The following is a 19,889-nucleotide window of genomic DNA, read 5'->3' as shown; positions in this document are numbered from 1 at the left end:
AACCACCGCCCAGTGACCCAGTGAGTGGGGCCTTCTCCTCCCCCACCACTGAACAGTGACCCAGTGTGTGGGCCCTTCCCCACCCCCACCACCGCCCAGTGACCCAGCGTGTGGGGCCATCCCCTCCCCCACCACCACCCAGTGACCCAGTGTGTGACGCCTTCCCCTCCCCAACACAGTGACCCAGTGTGTGGGGCCTTCCCCTCCCCCACCACCGCCCAGTGACCCAGTGTGTGGGGCCTTCCCCTCCCCCACACAGTGACCCAGTGTGTGGGGCCTTCCCCTCCCCCACACAGTGACCCAGTGTGTGGGGCCTTCCCCTCCCCCACCACCGCCCAGTGACCCAGTGTGTGGGGCCTTCCCCTCCCCCACCACCGCCCAGTGACCCAGTGTGTGGGGCCTTTTTAATTGAATCATCGACCAGGTCGAGCAGGTCCTGGGGATTTCAGCCTGTGGCCGGGCGGGCTCAGCCTCATCGACGTTGCCCGTCCCAGACTCCAGGGCTTCCGACTTGGTGACGAGTGACTGGATTATACCGAGTGGATCCTCCGGCCCTCCCTCAGGCAGGGGTCCTCACACATCCCCGGGAGGTACAGGCCGGACGCAGAGGGACCCGTCTTCCCCTCCCGAGGAATGGGCAACCCCCGCTGACAGTGTGTGATAATGGGAGGGGGGCAGGATCCGTGAAGGACACCAGCCCCTCATCTACAGAGGAACAAACTCCCCTCCCCCACTCACATACAAGAAACAGTCTTTATTTGGATGAAGGAATAAAACCCTCATCCTCCTGGATTGTTACTGTCCGGGGACAGATTGTCAGTGGTTCTGTGTTTTTACCTGGACTGAAATAAGGATAGAGTTTCTCAGTGAATGTAGCAGTGAAAGTGTACATATGGGACTTGTTATCTGAGTTATAAAAGGACACCTTCCCTCCCTCATAATCCAGGCAGACTCGAATTTTTCTTGGCTTCACATTCAGCTCTAAGCTTTTCAATAATTTCTCACAAGCCCAGTATCCATTCCCTTCTCTCAGCATCATTGTCCAGTATTCGTTACCTGGACTCAGGGTGATTTCCCCCTTCCTATTGATGGATCCCTTGGCCACACCCACATCCCACTCAGTCTTGTTCCCCACCTCCACCTCCCAGGAATGTTTCCCTGATGTGAATCCCTCTGATCCCAGGACACTGACACAGGGATCAAATCTCTCCGGATTGTAGGGAAGCTGCTGCCGTTTCTCGGTGTCTCTCACGTTCCTCAGGTCCTCAGACAGGAGAAGGTTAGGATGGGCTGTATTAGGGTCAAAGGTCACTGGAGCTGGGAACAGATGGACGCAAATAAAATGTTAGTCACACTCACTGTAACTTTCACAGCCGGTTAGTGATTGGGAAAATCAGCAATGAACCAGAATTAGAAATTCACCCCCCGGGGAAGAGTCTAAACAGCTCACAGGAAAACCGCTGCTAGGGGAAGGTTTTACCTGGTGATCACACCCTGCAAAGATACTGAGGAATCCCCGTTACAGAGAGAGTCTGAGACAGGCAGAGTGGGAAATTGGGGCAAGCGGGAGACAAGATCCCAGGACTGCACTGAATCAGGGGTCTTCAATATAAAAGCTCTTGAAGAGACAGACTACAGGAAGGTGGAGGAGAGAAGAGAAGGCACGACTGACAGAGAGAGAGATTGCAACAAGCAGAACCTGAGAGTGTGCAACTGACAGTGAAAGAGAGAGAAAGTGTGACCGGCAGAAAAAGAGCATGACAGGCAGAACGAGGCTGTGACGGGCAAAGAGGGAAGGCAGTGTGACAAAGAGAGAGCGACAGCATAACAGGTAGAATGAGGAGAATGCGAGAGGGGGACCCTGGGCCAGGCAGTCAGCAGCACCTAGAGGAGAGAGTGAGAGGAGGACCCTGGGCCAGGCAGTCAGCAGCACCTAGAGGATCTAGTCTATCTAGAGGATCTAGCGTCTAGTCTATACTTAAGTAGGAGTAAGGGTAAAATAAAAGCAAGGGTCCATATTCTATTTAGTTAAGATAAGTCTGGGGAGCTCAGTCCAGTGATTTGCACATCCTGCGCCATGTGGGAAATTCTAGACGCTCCTGGTGGTCTGGATGACTATGTGTGCAGGAGGTGCCTCCGACTAGAGCAACTCGAGCTCCGGGATTTGGAGCTCGAGCAGCAGTTGGGGGCACTACGGTGCACTCACGGGGCTGAGAGGGTCGTGGTTAGCACGTTTCAGGACGTGGTCACCCCGCAGCTTAAGGAAGTGCAAGCAGAGAGAGAATGGGTGACCACCCGACAGAAGAAGGGGACCAGGCAGGTAGTGAGAGAATCTCCTGAGTGCATCTCACTTGCAAACTGTCTATCGGCCTTGGGAAACAGTGAGAGTGATCGTTCCTCTGTGGAGGCCAACCAGAGCCAAGGCCATGGCACTGTGGGTGGTCCAGCTGCTCAGGGCGGGAGGAAGAAGTGTGGAAGTAATAGTGGTAGGGGATTCATTAGTGAGGGGAATCGACAGGTGTTTCTGCAGCCTTAGACGTGACTCCAGGATGGTATGCTGACGCCCGGGTGCCAGGGTCAAGGATGTTACAGAACGGCTGCAGAACATTCTAAAGGGGGATGGTGAACAGCCAGAGGTTATGGTCCATGTTGGGACCAATGACATAGGAAGAAAGAGAAATGAGGCCCTGCAAGCAGGCCTTCGGGAGTTAGGTAGGAAATTGAAAAGCAGAACTCCAAAGTAATCTTTGGATTACTCCCGATGCCACGCGGTAGCGTGTAAAGGAACAGAAGGATAGAGCAGATTAATGCGTGGCTGGAGAGATGGTGCAGGAGGGAGGACTTTAGATTCCTGGGGCATTGGGTCCATTTATGAGGGAGGGACCATTTCTGGGTTACACCTGAACAGGAACAGGACCAACATCCTCACGGGGAGGTTTGCAAATGCTGTTGAGACGGATTTAAACTAAATTGGCAGGGGGTTGGAATCCTGAAAAGTAGTTCAGAGGGGAGAGAAGTTGAGATGGAATTAGAAGTTAAAACGCTAGTAAGTGAGTCTGGAAGGCTGAGGAAACATAGGCTAGATAAGAAAGAAGCGAGTTTAGCAAGGCCAAATGCAATATATTTTAATGCAAGGAGCTTGAGGAATAAGTCAGATGAGCTGAGGGCACAGATAGGCACATGGGGTATGATATCATAGCTATGACCGAGACTTGGTTAAAAGAAGGGCAGGATTGGCAGCTCAACATTCCTGGTTATAGGATATTCAGACGAGATAGAGAGGGGAATAGAAGAAGAGGGGAGGTTGCAATATTGATCAAGGAATCAATTATAGCAGTGAGGAGGGATGATATCTTGGAAGAATCATCAAATGAAGCCATATGGGTCGTAATAAAAAACACAAAAGAGTGTGTTCTATAAGCCCCTAAACAGTCAGGGGGAGAGAGAGAATCAAATATGTAATCAAGTTTCAGAGATGTGTAAGAAAAATAGGGCAGTAATAGTAGGGGATTTTAACTACCCAAATATTAACTGGAACAAAAACAGAATTACCTGGAAAAACTCAGCAGGTCTGGCAGCATCGGCGGAGAAGAAAAGAGTTGACGTTTCAAGTCCTCATGACCCTTCAGCAGAACTGAACAACAGTTCTGCTGAAGGGTCATGAGGACTCGAAACGTCAACTCTTTTCTTCTCCGCTGATGCTGCCAGACCTGCTGAGTTTTTCCAGGTAATTCTGTTTTTGTTTTGGATTTTCAGCATCCGCAGTAGTTTTTTGTTTTTATCAAATATTAACTGGGATAGTTTTAGTGTGCAAGGTAAGGAGGAGAAAAATTCTTAAGTTGCATCCAGGAGAACTTTTTAAGCCAATATTTAGAAAACCCAACAAGGGAGGGGGTAGCTCTGGACCTAATATTCGGAAATGAGCCCAGGCAGGTGGAAAGTATATCAGTAGGGGAGCATTTTGTAGATAGTGACCATAACTCAGTTAGATTTAGAATAGTTATGGAAAAGGATAAGGTTGGGCCAGGAATAAAAGTTCTAAACTGGGGAAAGGCTAATTTTACTAAGATGAGATGCAATTTGGCCCAAGTGGACTGGGAGTAGCAATTTGCAGATAAACTGTGTCAGAGCAGTGGGAGGCATTCAAGGAGGAAATAGTGAGAGTACAGGGCAAATACGTTCCCGTCAAGACAAAAGTGGGAACCAAGCCCGGAGAACCCTGGGTGTCAAGGGACACAAAGGTTAGGATTAAGAAAAAAAGAGAAGCTTATGGCAGATACCGATGGCTCAATACGGCCGAGTCCTTAGAGGAGTATAAAAAGTGTAGAGGGGAACTGAAAAAGGAAATTAGGAAAGCTAAGAGAGTGCACGAGAAAGCATTGGTGGTAAAATAAAGTAAAACCCAAAGGGGTCTTTTAAATATATAAAGAGCAGGAGAATAGCTAGGGAAAGAGTAGGCCAACTAGGGACCATAGAGGTAATCTGTGTGTGGACCTGGAAGACATGGGTACAGTCCTCAATGAATACTTTGCATCAGTCTTCACAATGGAAAAGGATGATGCAGGAATAGACATCAGGGTAGAGGACTGTGAAATATTAGAGGACATTAACATGGAGAGAGAGGAGGTACTAGCGGGTTTAGTGGCCTTAAAAGTGGATAAATCCGCAGGCCCGGATGAGATGTATTGTTGAGGGAGGCAAGGGAAGAGCTATCAGGGACCCTGGCAGTAATTTTCAAATCCTCTCTAGCCACAGGTGAGGGGCCAGAGGACTGGAGGACTGCTAATGTTGTCCCACTGTTAAAAAAGGGAGGAAGGGATAGACCAGGAAATTACAGGCCAGTCAGTCTAACCTCTGTGGTGGGGAGGTTACTAGAAAGAACTCTGAGGGACAAAATATATCTGCACTTGGAGAGACACTGATTAATCAGGGATAGTCAGCATGGATTTGTTAAGGGAAGGTCGTGTTTGACAAATTTGATCAAAACTTTTGAGGAGGTAACGATGATTGTTGATGAGGGTAATGCATTTGATGTGGTCTACATGGACTTCAGTAAGACTTTTGATAAGGTCCCTCATGGCAGACCAGAAGAAAGTAAGAGCCCATGGGAACCAAGGCAAAGTGGCACATTGGATCCAAAATTGGCTGAGAGGCAGGAAGCAGAGGGTGATGGTAGATGGATGTTTCTGTGACTGGAAGTCTGTTTCCAGTGGGGTTCCACAGGGCTCGGTCCTGGGGCCCTTGCTGTTTGTGGTGTACATAAATAATTTCGACTTAAATGGAGGGGGTACGATCAAGAAGTTTGTGGGTGATACAAAAATTGGTAGGGTGATAAATAGTGAGGAGGTTCTCTGTAAACTACAGGAGGATATCAATGGACTGGTCAGGTGAGCAGAGCAGTCTCAAATGGAATTCAACCCGGAAAAGTGAGGTAATGCACTTGAGGAGGGTTAACAAGGCAAGGGATTACACTATGAATGGTAGGACTCTGGTAAGTTCTGAAGATCAGAGAGACTTCGGTGTGCACATCACAGATCCTTGAAGGTAGATGGGCAGGTAGATAAAGAAGGAAGGAAGGCATATAGGATGATTGCCTTTATTAACATAGGCATAGAATACAAGAGCAGAGAGGTTATGCTGGAACTGTATAAAACGCTGGTTAGGCCACCACTGGAGTACTGCGTGCAGTTCTGGTCACCACATTATAGGAAGGATGTGATTGCACTGGAGAGGGTGCAGAGGAGATTCACCAGGATGCTGCCTTGGCTGGAGGGTCTGAGCTATGAGGAAAAAATGGATAGGCTGGGGCTGTTTTCTTGGAGGCGTGAAGATTGAGAGGGGGCCTGATAGAAGTGTATGAGATTATGAGAGGCATAGATAGGGTGGATAGGGAGGCACTTTTTCCATTAGTAGAGGGGTCAATAACCAGGGGGCATAGATTTAAGGTAAGCAGTAGAAGGCTAATAGGGCAGTTGAGGAGACATTTTTTTACCCAGAGGGTGGCAGGAGTCTGTAACTCACTGCCTGAAAGGGTGGTTGAGTCAGAAACTCTCGTAACATTTAAGAAGTATTTAGATATTCACTTGCATTGGCATAGCCTCCAGGGATATGGGCCAAGCACTGAAAAATGGGATTAGTGCAGTCTGTTTTGTTGACTGGCATGGACATGAGGGGCCGAATGGCCTCCTCCTGTGGCTGTAGGCATCTATGAGTCTATAAGGTCGCAACAGGCAGAGACGAGAGGGGGCGTGACAAAGATAGGTTGACAGGCAGAATGACGTCACAATAGGCAGAGAGAGAGCATGCAACAGCAGAAGGAGATCTCAACAGGCAGAAAGGGCAAGAAAGGCAAAGAGAGAGGGAGGGGGAGAAACAGGTGGAGAGAGACAAGCAGAGAGCGGGTGCAACTGACAGTGAGTGTGTATGACAGCAAAGAGAGCAAGACAGGTGGAACAGGTACAGCGAGAGAGAGGGAGGCCGAGAAAGGCTGTGAGAGGGAGAGGGAAAGAAAGGCAGAGGGGAAGAGAGAGGGAAGGTGTGACTGACAGGGTGTGACAGGTAGAGCAAATATGACAGGCGGAACAAGGTCATGACTGGCAGAGAGGGAGAGAGAGTGAGAAAGGCAGAGAGAAAGAGAAAGAGCACACAAAGCAGAATGAGGTTGGGCAGGCCGAGAGGGAGAGGGGCGCGATAGAGAGAGGATGACAGGCAGGGATTGAGTGCAACAGGCAGAACAAGGTTGTGACAGGCAGCGAGAGGGGTGAGAAAGGTAGTGAGAGGGAGTGAGTGACTGGCAGTGAGAGAGAGTGAAAAATGCAGAACAAGTGTGTGAAAGGCAGAGCAAGAGGGAGCATGACTGGCAGAGAGAAGGTGAGGGAGAGGGTGAGAGAAAGAGGGTGAGAGAGAGAGGATGACAGGCAGATAGGGTGAGAGAGAGCAGGTGATGGGCAGAGAGGGTGAGAGAGAGAGGGAAACAAGTTGAATGGTTGTTTACGTGACATGGAGCATGACAGAGAGAGAGAGAGAGAGGGGGTGACAGGTATAGAGAGGGAGAGAGCTCCACAGGTGGAATGCAGGCATGACGGGCAGAGAGAGAGAGTGCAACAGGTAGAACGAGATCGGCAGAGTAAGAGAGAGGGTGACAGGCAGAGGAAGGGGTGTGACAGAGACAGTGTATCAGGTAGAACAAGGTCATGAGAGGCAGAGAGAAATAGGGGGAAAAGAATGGCGGAGAGAGTGAGAAAGGCAGGGAGAGAATGAGAAAGGCAGAGAGTGAATGAGAAAGGCAGAGAGAATCAGAGGGGGAGCATCACAATGGAATTTACATATTAAAAAGGGAGAAACATACATAAACGAGAATGAGGCTATGTGTCAAGGGGAGGCATTATAAGAACCAACAGAAGTGTGTGAAGCCTCCAGTATTTGTGCATATGCCTGCTGTCTACAGAAACTGAAGCTGAGAGAGGAATCCACCCTGAGGGATGAGATATTTATGTGGCCAGCTCTAGTTTTGTGGAAGAAGGGAATAGAAAAACAGAATGCTGGATTAATGATCCACAAAGGGAGGTTGAATGAGCAATATTCCTTCCCAATACTATGAGTGCCCATCAGGTGGAGCTAGTCACTGTGACTATGATCCAACAATTATGTATTTAAACAGAAAACTGAAGTAAAATCTAATTAGTTACAGATACAATTACATATTTAGTATCAAGCGACTGGTCCCTTCTACTAATAACAGAGAGAGCTGTTTAATAGCTGGTGTCAGGAAGCTCACACCCACCTGTATTAATCACCGTCAGCATCTTTTTCCACACTCTGTACTGCAGTGACCCAATGTACTTCCCCACATTTATTAAAGGGTAAACCTTCTGTGGCTCTGAGAGAGTTCACTTCACTCTGAAACAGGAGATAAAGGTCAGTGTTGGATCATTCCAGGGTGGGGGAGAAATATGTTAGAAATAAAAATCAAATCAAGGGTGTAAATTTTACCTTTTCTGTAGATCCGGAAATTTCTGTGGAACAAGAACAATTATTAATGTTTGTGTTTGGAGAGCATTTTATCACAAAAAGTAAAGAAACAAACTGGATTCCACAGAAAAGTACATTATAAATATAGCAAGTTATTGGACTGCCTCTTCCTGTCCTCACTGGCCTGTGAGTTACTCCACCATGGGCAGAGTTTTATGTTCCCCCGCTGGCAGGGTTGTCAGCTGTGTTTGGGGAGGTGGGGTTGGTGAGGGGCGGCGGGGTGGCTGTAAAATTCTTTGGATGGCCTTCCCTCTGGGCCCTCGCCCGCCCCGACCTCTCCGCAATTTTATGGTGGGATGTGTGTGGCCTCGGCCGCCTCTGCCCACACCCTTCCCTCAATTGAGGCCTTTAAATGGCCAATTATTGACCACTTAAGGGCTGTCTCCTGCCCAGCTTCAATTTCCAAGCTGGCACGAGGAGTTTAGGGGCAGATGGAAGCCCGAAAAGCAATCCTGCTCAGGCCTCCGATGGGAAGTGGCAACAGGGTTTCGACTCCATCAACAGTCTCCTTTTAACGTCAGTTGTTTCCATCCCCCATCCACACACACTGCTCCCCCCCACCCCCCCACAACCCCACCAAAAGTCTGGGCATTGCAGGTGCAACCTCCCCACTCATATCTCCCCAACCCCCGGCCTCTCTACCAACACCCCTACCACCCTTTACCCACTCCCAGGCCTTACATTCCCTCCCTGCCCAGCTCTAAGACCACCAAATCATAGCTGGTCCTGGAGTCCCAGAATTTAGACCCTGAGGACTGCTTGTGGTCCCAGTTCTGTCCACTGCAGCTTCTGGTGCTGTTGGGACTAGGGAGCTACCAACCAATCAGCTCCATGAGGCAGGACTTCCTCCCGAATGAGGGGCCAAACTCCGAACTCCAGTGAATTAACGCTCGACCTTACTGCGCAACGCAACTCAGAGCTGCAATCCACTTTTAAAACCCCGAAGAATGTCAAATTGTTCGAACTAATTTATGGCTTAAAGAGATTCAGTAATATTTTCACGTTTTAATGTGAAATAAGCCTCGGAGAGAAGTGTTCCTGTGAATCTATACAGGTCTGATGTCCACAATCCGACACCCTGGGGACTGATACTGTGCTGGGTTTCGGATTTTCCTGGATTTTGGATTACCCGTTATTAAAATGAATTGAAGCATCGTGTGAACCTACAATAGACCCCTGGCCTGTGTTTAAATCACACATTTCCAATGAAAGGTCCAATCCATCAATCCATGAATGAGTTGGATGATGAAAAGCACAGCCCAGGACAGCGGCTGAATGCTGATACTTGAGACACATGTTATTAAACAGACAGGGTAAATTATATAAATGTTGTAAATTTTGAACAGTGCACAGAGAGAAAAATGCCTGGTTTTTGGAGAATTGTGGATTTTGGACAGCTGGATTTGGGGCACTGTACAACCTGGGGTTGTCCAATAGAAATTACTGACTATTTATCCCTCGACCACCACTGCTAAAATAGATTAATCAACATTTCAATACACAGCAGAGAATTAACAAAAATACTCGGATGTTCACTGAGCTTCCTGGGAAATCGATCTTAATTTAAATGTTTGCAGAGTGGAGATTCCCCCCTCCAGCTCTCTGACCATTTAACTATTTAACTGCTGGGAGAAAGCTTTACCCATCTGTGTATCTGACCCTGTGCAGAGCTCTCTCCTGGACAGAATCCTTACAGTTCTAGCCAAGGAGAAGACAAGCATTGTAAACATGGTACTGCCTGGCTGTATCCTGGACTGTAGTTCCCAGTCTCAGACCAACAGCTGGAAATGTACACGCGGGAGAATGGTCTGACCCATCTGAGAGCTTCTTACTCTGTATGAAGCTGCTTTTCCTCATTGTTTCATTTTACTAAACTGTTCCCTCATAATATTTCACTGCAGTAAACAAGCTCCAGGGGCCAGGGTTTTATGGCCCCGCCGCAGTGTGTCTCCCCCTGGTGGATGTGGCGGGCCATTTAAATCTCCATTCACTTCGGCGGGACCACAGTATCCCACCGGGCAGGAGGGGCAATAAAATCCTTGCTCAAATTGAGTAATTTCCATGTTAAAGAAAGCGGTTAATTCTCCTGTTTGTGAGACATAGATAAGCAAATGTCACAGGTGATTTGGTACCATTATGCTTCATGAGTTTTTTATTCTAAAATTTGATGGGACGCTCTGCACACTCTTACAGATGGTTTACAGCAAAGAGATAAAGGAAAGTAAAATAAGCTACCATTAAGAACTTTGGGCTGTTTTGTTCCTTCAGCTCTTGTTCAATATCCCGAACAGTGACTGAAAGCGATGACATTTTCTCCGTTATCTTCTCAATCCTCTCCTTCATCTCCTGACTCTTTTTCTCTTTCTCCAGGTTCAGGTCTTCCAACACGATTCTCTCTTCCTCACGGAGAAACTGGTGAAGTTTTTCAAATTCGGCTTTAATCTGTTTCTCTGTCTTTACACTTTGGTCCTTTGGAAAATATCAGTGAGATTGAAAAATCAAATGAGGATTTTTAAAAACTTGTTCAGCCTGAGCAGTTCTGTTCATATCAGAATATTATAGAGAAAACATACCCAATCTCGTTTATTCCCAAACCAGATAATTTGAGCTACATATACACACACACATATATGACTTATTTAACACAGAGAAAATTATCTACATCAGTGAGACCTTGTTAACAGATTAGTTATAATAGATATTTTATCAGATGATAACTTATTAAGAAGCGGGAGCTCTAACTGAGGACTGAGTTGGCTGATTTTTCTATTTGGTTTATTAGTGACTATCTCGTATTTAAAGCCAAACAAAAACATCTTCTCTGTCTAGACTATCAAACCCCTCCTTAATTTTAAAGACCCCTATAAGGTCATTCCTCAACTTTCTCTTTCCCAGAGAAAAGAGCCACAGCCTGTTCAATCTTTTCCAATAGGTTTAACTTCTTAGTTCTGAAATCATCCTTGTGATTATTTTTTTACAGCTATTCCACTGCCTCTTTATTCTTAATAGAGAGACTAGAATTCTGCACAGTACAATTCTGCAAGTGTGCACATAATGTGGAACAAAATAACATCAGAAATACCTGAATGCGGGTTAATGTTTTTTCATAATCACATTTTAGAATGTTCCATTGCTCCTTTTTGTCCTGGACTGGTTTCTTAAAGGTTCTCAGTTCCTCCTGAACAAAGACTATCAATTAATGTGTACAATTTTCAGAAATAAACATCCAAAAATTAAGTATCATTCAGTTAAAATTAAAATCCTGAGAGCTCTTGTACTAATATGGAGCTTCATTTTCTTCATATTCAGCAGTTTGCTGTAGACATTTTTGCTGTCTATCTGAAACCAGTGTTTGGGATCAGTCACCGGCTTTAAGCGCCACCTGACTTTCCATTTCCATTGAAATTAGGAATATGTTTCCTGAGATGTGAAGCTAAAACAGAGGCTTTGCTTTGTATTGTTTTACACACATTTAAAATCGTATTAAAATTAACTCTATGATGAATTAAGTATTGCTAAAAAAATGTGACGTTATCAAAGCTTTTCATCTTGCACTCATCGGGATAGGTCGCAGAGAATTATCAATGGGGAAACAACAATTTATACTGCATGAGAAGAGAGTGATGATAGGTGGAGCCTTTGCCATGGAGAATGCAGCATGGAATAGCTAACTGCCCAGTTTTGTTGAAATGCAAACCAGGCAGGTTGACTTTGATTAGTCAGGGCATTGCCCTGGAGAATGAACCAGGGAATGAATGACTGTTCCCTAAGACAGGTGGAACATGTCTCCACACTGCGCCTTTTTCAACTGAACAAAAGCTTAGGGAACAATCATTCCCTGGTCCTGTCACAACGAGAGGTCAGACCCAGCAGAGGTGGCAGTGATTTCCCATCAAATCTCCCTCTGCCTGGACTGTTCTTAAAATATCCAGAGGAATCAATCTACTTCTGTTTCCTGGTGCCAGTTATTTGTGCTGTTCGAGAGGCTTTGATGAAAGTTTATAAAGTTCATGCTGCCATTGAACACTTCACACCTGGAATATAAATAGGATTCACATTATACAGATCATCACTTCCCACGAAGTGTCACATCGTCATTTTCTCTGCCATATAATGGGTTGAAGAAAAAAATTAAAGATCGTCTCAAATTCCTGGTTCATGGACATTTTCGGATTTATTTTTCAACTTGATTAGTGTCGATTTGATAACCTACTGTGCAAGAGAATTTGCTTACCATTCGAAGAGCTGATCAAATACTGTGCACACTGACAACACCCGCCATCTCGACCCCTCCATTGTTGCTAAGTTATCAAACTGCTTAACCCATATCCAGTACTGGATGAGCAGAAATTTCCTCCAATTAAATTTTAGGAAGACTGAAGACATTGTCTTTGTTCCCCACTACAAACTGCATTCTCTAGATACCAACTTTATCCCCTTCACTGGTGTCATGTCCATGAGACATGAAAGGGATCATAAAGTGTTTAAATCAAGCCTTACTTTGTGTTTATTTAAAAATGGACTTTGCTAGACCAAAAACATGGCTGCTACAGGTCACATGATTTGCAACTTGCCCACAGTTCTGGAAACTTCCAACAGCAATTACAAGACAAAGCTCAACCATCATCATTGTGGAATCTCACACCTATCATTGTGTGGGCCCATTACAATCAATGAAACAAGGGAGCAACAGACAGCCTGTCTCCCCAGCCTGTACTTATAACAAGGAGACAACCATTGAAACTCGTTATACCTGCGGAGGCGCTAATAACCATGTATTGTGATCAGAGACATAAGGCAGGGTTTTCCCCTCGTCGGGCAGGCGTGAAGGGCGGGCCTGGGAGTGACTGCAAAACGGTCCGCCCTCCGCGATCAGGCCCCAACCGCACTCTCGGCTCAGGGAACCCCACCACGCCCGCACAAGGAGCGCTTAGCGCTTCCTTACGGACATCATGCTGGGCGGGCCTTAATTGGCTCGTCCACGTAAAATGGTGGCGCGCCCCCAATCAGGGGCACCGATCGGAAGTGCGCCTCCATGCGCCTGCTCCTAAACTTCCCCCCCCCAGCAGGGGGATAATTCTACCCGCTAACTATGTAAACATGGTTGAAGTTTTAGAATAGGAGGTGTGAGGAACATTTGCATTTTTAGATAAATTAGATTAGTTTGAATTTCAAAGAGATGGTAAGGTGTTACACCTAGTCAACAGAGGCTAAGCCAAACAATGTGTTTATTTTTCCCAAAGATTACTGATAATTTGAGTACCAAGAAAGATTTATGTTATAGAAAAAGTAAAGTTGCGAAGACATATTGGAACAGTGGGATTTATATTAAAAAGAGAGAAAGCTGTATAAATGAGATGAGGTTATGTGCAAGAAGAAGGAATTCTAAGGTCTAACAAGTGTGAAAAGCTTCCAGCCTCTATGTACCAAGCTGTTGCCTACAGGAACCAAAGCTAAGAGAACTCACTGTGAATATTGCTTTCCAGGGTATTGTATGCTTTGCCTGGGTCTGTTAAAATCTATTTTGTTTTTACTTTACACCATCTTAATGGAGGTGTAACTGAGAGACAGAATAATTAAGGGAGCTAGGAGTTATCATAGTCATAATTTGTAGACCTATGTATGTGCTTAAAATCATTTCCTTTATTCATAAATGTTTAATTTAGTTTTGTAAAAGTAAACCTCTAAGACTTGGCGGACTTACTACTACTGAATTCAAGGCAAGCATCTTGAAATAAATATACAAATTGCAAACAGTTGTGGCAGCTGTTTCAAGTTTCCCTCTGAGGCTGCTCTGAGCAGCTCGGCATTTACCATCTGCTGTGCCATAACACAGGTTCGAAGGGTTGAGCGGCCTACTCCTGCTCCTAGTTCATATACTCACATGAAGAAGTTTTACTTTAGCCTAAACACCATCTTAGTAGATGTTAATCAACAACAACGACAACTTATAGTTATATAGCACGATTAATGTAATAAAATACCTGAAGGTCCTTCACAGTAGTATTGAAAAGTAAAATTAGACACCAATTTACAAAAAGAGAAATTGCAGAGAGGTTTAGGGAGGAAATTCCGGAGGTTGAAGACTCGGCAGCTGAAGGCACAACCGTCAATAATGGAGTCATTACATTCAGGCATACTCAAAAGGCCAGAATTAAATGAGTGCAGGTATCTCAGAGGGTTGTGAGGGCTGGAGGAGATTACAGAGATAGGGAGGGATGAGGCCATGGAGGGATTTGAAAACAAGCACGAGAATTTTAAAATACAGGCGTTGCTTGACCAAGAGCCACTGCAGGTCAGCGAACACAGGAATGAGGCTTGCTGCAAATCAGGAGATGGACAGCAGAGTTTTGGATGACTTCAAGTTTACAAAGGGTAGAATGTGGGAGACCAGCCAGAAGAACATTAGAACAGTCAAGTCTGGAGGTAACAATGACATGAATGAGAGATTCAATAGCAGATGAGCTGAGGCAGGGGTGAAGTTGGGAGATGTTAAGGAGGTGGAAATAGGCAGTCTTAGTAAAGGTGAGGATATGTGGTCAGAAGCTCATTTCAGGGTCAATTTGACACCAAGATTGTTTAGTTTTAGACTATTGCCAATATTACGGAGAAGGGAGAGAGGCAAACTGAACTCCTTTATTTTTCTTGCCATCCGTCCGTAAGCAGAGGTGTTTTAATCTTTGAAGTAGATTGTGTTGTTTTTCCCTAAATCCCCTGTCTGTTAGTGACACCAACTGTAAAATGATCCACAGCAAACCCTCCTTCGGATTAAATCAGAAGTGTTGTTTATTCATACATTCAAACCCGGGGGATGGTCGTCACATCTACATATACACACGTAAGCGCACAAGGAGGGGATAAGAAGAACTAGGACTAAGTTTGAGCAAAAAACCCAAAAAGAGGAATATTAATTCACGTGAATATTAGAGTCCAGAATGTCAGAATCCAGTGAGGGTTCCATCATAAAAGAGTTAAAGATCAGCCAACTGGAAGCAGGGACTGCCAAGTTCCCTCAAATTTGGTGATGATGCTGCAAGATGAGGTTGGTATAAAGAGACAGGTGATGGCAGGAACCTTCCAGACGACCAGCTCCGAGGAAGTTTAAACTTGAGGCAGGTTTTGTTGTCATCTGGGAGCCCTGCTTTGGTGTCAGGCTGGGTGTTAACAGTAAACAGCACTGGGAGTCCAGGAATGTAACATAAAACTTTCCAAAGGCCAGAGGAGCTTAGGTCATATAGTGTTGCACATTGATGAATCAGTTTCAGGTTCACTATTAGTTTCTATGAGCAGGATGATGAGGTTTCCATAACTGAATAAGAAAAATGTTTGGGCAGGATTTTAATAATCACCTTGTAATGGTACATGAGTCCGCTGTGCAGACATTTTCCCGGGATTTTTAAATCGTTAATTTTGTTTTTAAAAATCTTCAGCTCCCTGAGGCAGCTCTGTACCTTCAGGGAGTTTCAGAAAGTGCAACTTTCACGCTCCTCCCACACACACCCCTCCCCCCACCGCCCTGGCAGCACTGAGTCTCTCAGCGCAGAGGTTAAGTGCAGCCTCAGGGAGATCGGCTCCACAATAAAAAAATTAAAAACGGAAGAAATAAATTTCCCTGACATGTCCCCTCATGTGACACTGTCACATGAGTTGGGACATGTCCATCACTTTCATTGACAATTATATTAAAAATTTTAAAACCTACATGAAACCTCATCCCGCCCGTGGACGAGGTTTCATGTTTTCTCTATTCCCCGCCGGGGCTCCTGGCCGACCCGCCAACCTTAAGGTTGGAGGGGCAGGTCCTTTAATTATTTTGATGATCCTGTCAATGGCCTCAATTGGCCATTGACAGGTCGGTGGGCCCGCGGCTGATTTTGCTGCACCCCCACCTTCCTGAAGATTTAAATGCGGCGGGATGACGTTGGGGGTTCTCCCCCGATGTCATCCCATGTCATTTTGTGCGTCGGCGAGCGGGCCCTGCACCCTGCTCGCCTATGGCAAAATTCAGCCCCGGGAGTTCCGCCCAACGTCAGCCTGTGTCATTTTAGGTGTTGGCGAGCGGGCCCATCACCCCCCCGCTCGCCGATCGGGAAATCCTGGCCAGCATTTCAAACTTAGCTTCTCTTCTGATACATCAAAACAGGGGCAAGGGTTTGAATCCCACCATGGCAGATGATGGAATTTGAATTCAATAAAAACCTGGAATTAAAAGTCTAATGATGACCACGAAACCATTGCCGATTGTTGTAAAAACCCATCTGGTTCAGTCATGGTCTTTAAGGAAGGGAGTTTGCTGTCCTTACCTCGGTCTGGCCTACATGTGGCTCCAGATCCACAGCAATGTGGTTGGCTCTTAAATGCATTCTGAACAAGGACAATTAGGGATGGGCAATAAATGCTGGCCTAGCCAGTAACGCCCACAGCCCATGAATGAATAGAAAAAATACACAGAGAAACTAACCCAAACTCCACTATTAACCTACATGTACAATAAATCACAATAATATTATCAACATTATTATATTTTCATGACACCTGTTCCACCATTCAGTAAGATCATGGCTGATCTGATTTTAACTCAAACTCCACATTCCTGCCTGCCCCCGATAACCTTTCCTCCACTTGTTAATCAAGAATATATTTAGCTTTGTCTTACAAATATTCAAGGGGCAGAATCTTTTGGTGAGCGTGCGGGTGATGTTGGTGTCCGAACGTCACCGCGCATCATTCCAACCTTCAGTTTGGCGGGCGCGCACCAGAGACGGCTGTGTGCCTGTCGAACTGTCAAAAGCCTAGTGAGGCCATTTGTCAACTAATTAAACTGATTGTTTGGGCTGCCCGTCCAACCTTAAGGTTGGCGGGCAGGTGAAGAGCCCAGGCGGCCTTCGCATTTCTCACGAAACCTCATGGGCGGGATGAGGTTTCATGAAGGGTTTATAAATTAAATAAAATTTTTAATTAAAACTCATTGACATGTCCCAGCTCATATGACGTAAAATGGCGGCATGCAGCCGATCGCGGGTGGTGATCAGCTGTGCGCCTGCCTGTGCCCGCTCCTGCCCAGCCCACCCAATGGAAAGAAAATTCTCCCCATAGTCTATGCCCCACCTTTTGAGGAAGAGAACTCAAAAGACTCATGACTCTCTGAGAGAAAAATGTTTTCCCCATCTCTGTCTTAAATGGGCGACCCCTTATTTTTGAACAGTGACCCCTAGTTCTGGATTCTCCCCCAAGAGGAAACATCCTCTCCACATCCACCCTGTCACGACCCCTCCGGATCTTACTTGTAAGTCGCCTCTTACTCTTCTAAACTCCAGTGGATATCAGCCTAGCCTGTCCACCCTTTCCTCACAAGACATCCAGTCCAATCCAGTATTGGCCTAGTAAACCTTCACTGAACTAATTCCAGTGCATTTACATCCTTCCTTAAATAAGGAGACCGATACTGTGCAAGTACTCCAGAGATGATCTCACCAATGTCCTGTGTAACTGAAGCATAACCTCTCTACTTGTGTATTCAATTCCCCTTACAATAAATGATAGCATTCTATTAGCTTTACTAATTACTTTGCTCTCACCACTTAGATAATATGCTTCTTTTTTATTCTTCCTGTCAAAATGGAGAATTTCACATTTTTCCTCATTGTACTCCATTTGCCAGATCTTTGCCCATTCACCTAACTTACCTATATCCTTTGTAGCCTCTTTATGTCCTCTGCACAACTTACTTTCTCACCCTTGTGTCATCAGCAAATTTAGCAACCATATCTTCAATTCCTTCATCCAAATCATTTATAAAAATTGTAAAGCTTTGTGGGCCCAGCACTGATCCCTGTGGCACACCACTCGTAACGAGTAATGTAACATCTTGCCAACCAGAAAATGACCCATTCATGCCTACTCTCTGCTTCCTGTAAGCCAGCCAATCTTCTATCTGTGCCAATATGTTACCCCCTATGCCGTGAGCTTTTATTTTATATGTGGCACCTTATCAAATGCCTTTCGAAAATCTAAGTACACTTTCTGTCCCAGCTTTCTGAAGCAGCAGTACAAATGACAGTTCATCTAAAGATTGAGCTTTTAAGTATAAGTGCCTTAAGTGTTGGAAGATGCTCAAACCAAATCTACTAATCTACTAATCTATTAATCTACTAATGTTCCCTGCTCAGGATTCCATTATCTTTTTCTGTATTTTATTTGACATGGTATCTCCTCACCTTAAACTCTTTAGCAGTTTCTTTCAGTGGCAGCATCTTGTGGCTTGGCTGATTTCTTGAAGTCTGACAAATGACAGCGATGGGCTGATTGTCAGTTTTACCAAATAATTGCACCTTCTCCTTGTGACGGCTGCACTCCTGCTGACTTTCATCACTGTTAGCACTTTTTACGAATGTCTCCATGTTGTTGGAGAGGGTGCGGATCGGCCTCAGGTCACTGGAGAAGGTCTCCTTTCTACATACAGGACAAGAGGTGGTAACAGCTTTCTCCCAGCACCGGGTTATAGAGGATTGATAGAAGCTATGATCACAGTCAGTTAGGACAGGATCCTCATACAGATCATGGCAAACAGCACAGGAAAGATTATCTTCCATCTCGAAGGACTGATCACCTCATTCTGTGTGCCAATTAAATTGGTAATTAGTATATATTGAAATAATTGCAGTTTTTGTTCCTGATTCCAGCAGCAACCTTACAAACCACAGCCCAGAAAAGGGCAGGGCAAATGAGTAATATAAATAGATTGTGGATAAACAAGACCTCCTCATTAATTTTGTTCAGGGAGTCACCACCCTGACAGGCCTGACTGTGTCCCTGGTCCTGTAAAAATGTAGATATAATTTTGCATTATTCTAATAGAGGACAAAGAGAGAACAGCTAATCTGGACAGAAATAATTTAAACTGTTCTCACAGGCTTTTGATCAAAGAAGTGAGTCTAAGAGAAGGAAATTATCACAGTGCTGCTGCCTGTCAGGAAGATGTAATAATTTTCATAATGTTATTGGAATTTATTGTAAAGTAGAAATAGTGTGTGACTATGTGTGTGTGAGTGTGTGTGGTTGGGGGGTGGGGGGTGGGGGTGGGGGTGGGGGGGTGGGACTCAATTCGGTTAGAGACAGCTGGTTTGAAGGTTTTGATATATCAAGAAGAGAATCTAGGTTTGAAATGTTAAATAGGCTGGAGTTTTAGAATGTGAGGTGTAAAGGGAACATTTGCATTTTTAGATAAATTAGAGTAGTGAATTTCAAAGAGGTGCCAAGTTGTTACACCGAGCCAATAGAGGCTAAGCCAAACAGTGTGTTTATTTTTCCCAAAGCCTACTGATGAAATTGGTACTATGATAGATTTTTACTATTAGAGAGGTAAAGTCCAAAGACACAGTGAAACAATAGGATTTATATTGAAAAGGGAGAAATCTGTATAAAGGAGGGAAGGCTGTGTGTAAGGGAAGGCATTTTAAGATTTAACACAAGTGTGAAAAGCCTCCAGCACCTAAGCCTCAAGCTGTTGTCTATAAGGATCCGAAGCTGAGAAAAACTCATTTTGAATTCGACTGTCCAGGGTGTGTGCTTTGTCTGAGTCTGTTTAAATCTATGTGTTTTGCTGTTGCCTTAACAGAGGTATAACTGGGAGTTAGATTAATTATGGAATTTCAAAGTTATTGTTGTAGTAATATATAGATCTATGTATTTTCTTAAAATCATTTCTTCTATTAATAAAGGTTTGATTTAGTTTTGTAAGAAACCTATAAGACTTAGTGGTCTTATTACTACTGAATTCAAGGCACGAATCTCGAAATATATAATTTGCAAAATAGTTGTGGCAGTTGTTTCAATTTTTCTTTTGGGATTTAAGCAGC

General features: G+C 45.0%; 1 pseudogene across 1 annotated transcript; it reads right to left on the bottom strand.

Annotated features, from left to right (window-relative positions):
* Positions 1–754: 754 nt before the first annotated feature.
* LOC144695612 (zinc-binding protein A33-like) lies at positions 755–18,686 on the bottom strand (annotated as a pseudogene). The gene is made up of 6 exons (XR_013579977.1): positions 18,249–18,686; positions 11,114–11,209; positions 10,267–10,500; positions 7,993–8,015; positions 7,784–7,899; positions 755–1,317 (listed from the first exon to the last, which is right to left on the bottom strand). The product of XR_013579977.1 is annotated as a zinc-binding protein A33-like (transcript).
* Between the last annotated feature and the right edge of the window lie 1,203 nt (positions 18,687–19,889).

This window comes from Cetorhinus maximus, chromosome 21, assembly GCF_964194155.1.
Source record: "Cetorhinus maximus chromosome 21, sCetMax3.hap1.1, whole genome shotgun sequence".
Classification (NCBI taxonomy): Eukaryota; Metazoa; Chordata; class Chondrichthyes; order Lamniformes; family Cetorhinidae; genus Cetorhinus; species Cetorhinus maximus.
The sequence above is the reverse complement of the archived record's forward strand: the minus strand, read 5'-3'. Positions and strand labels throughout refer to the sequence as shown.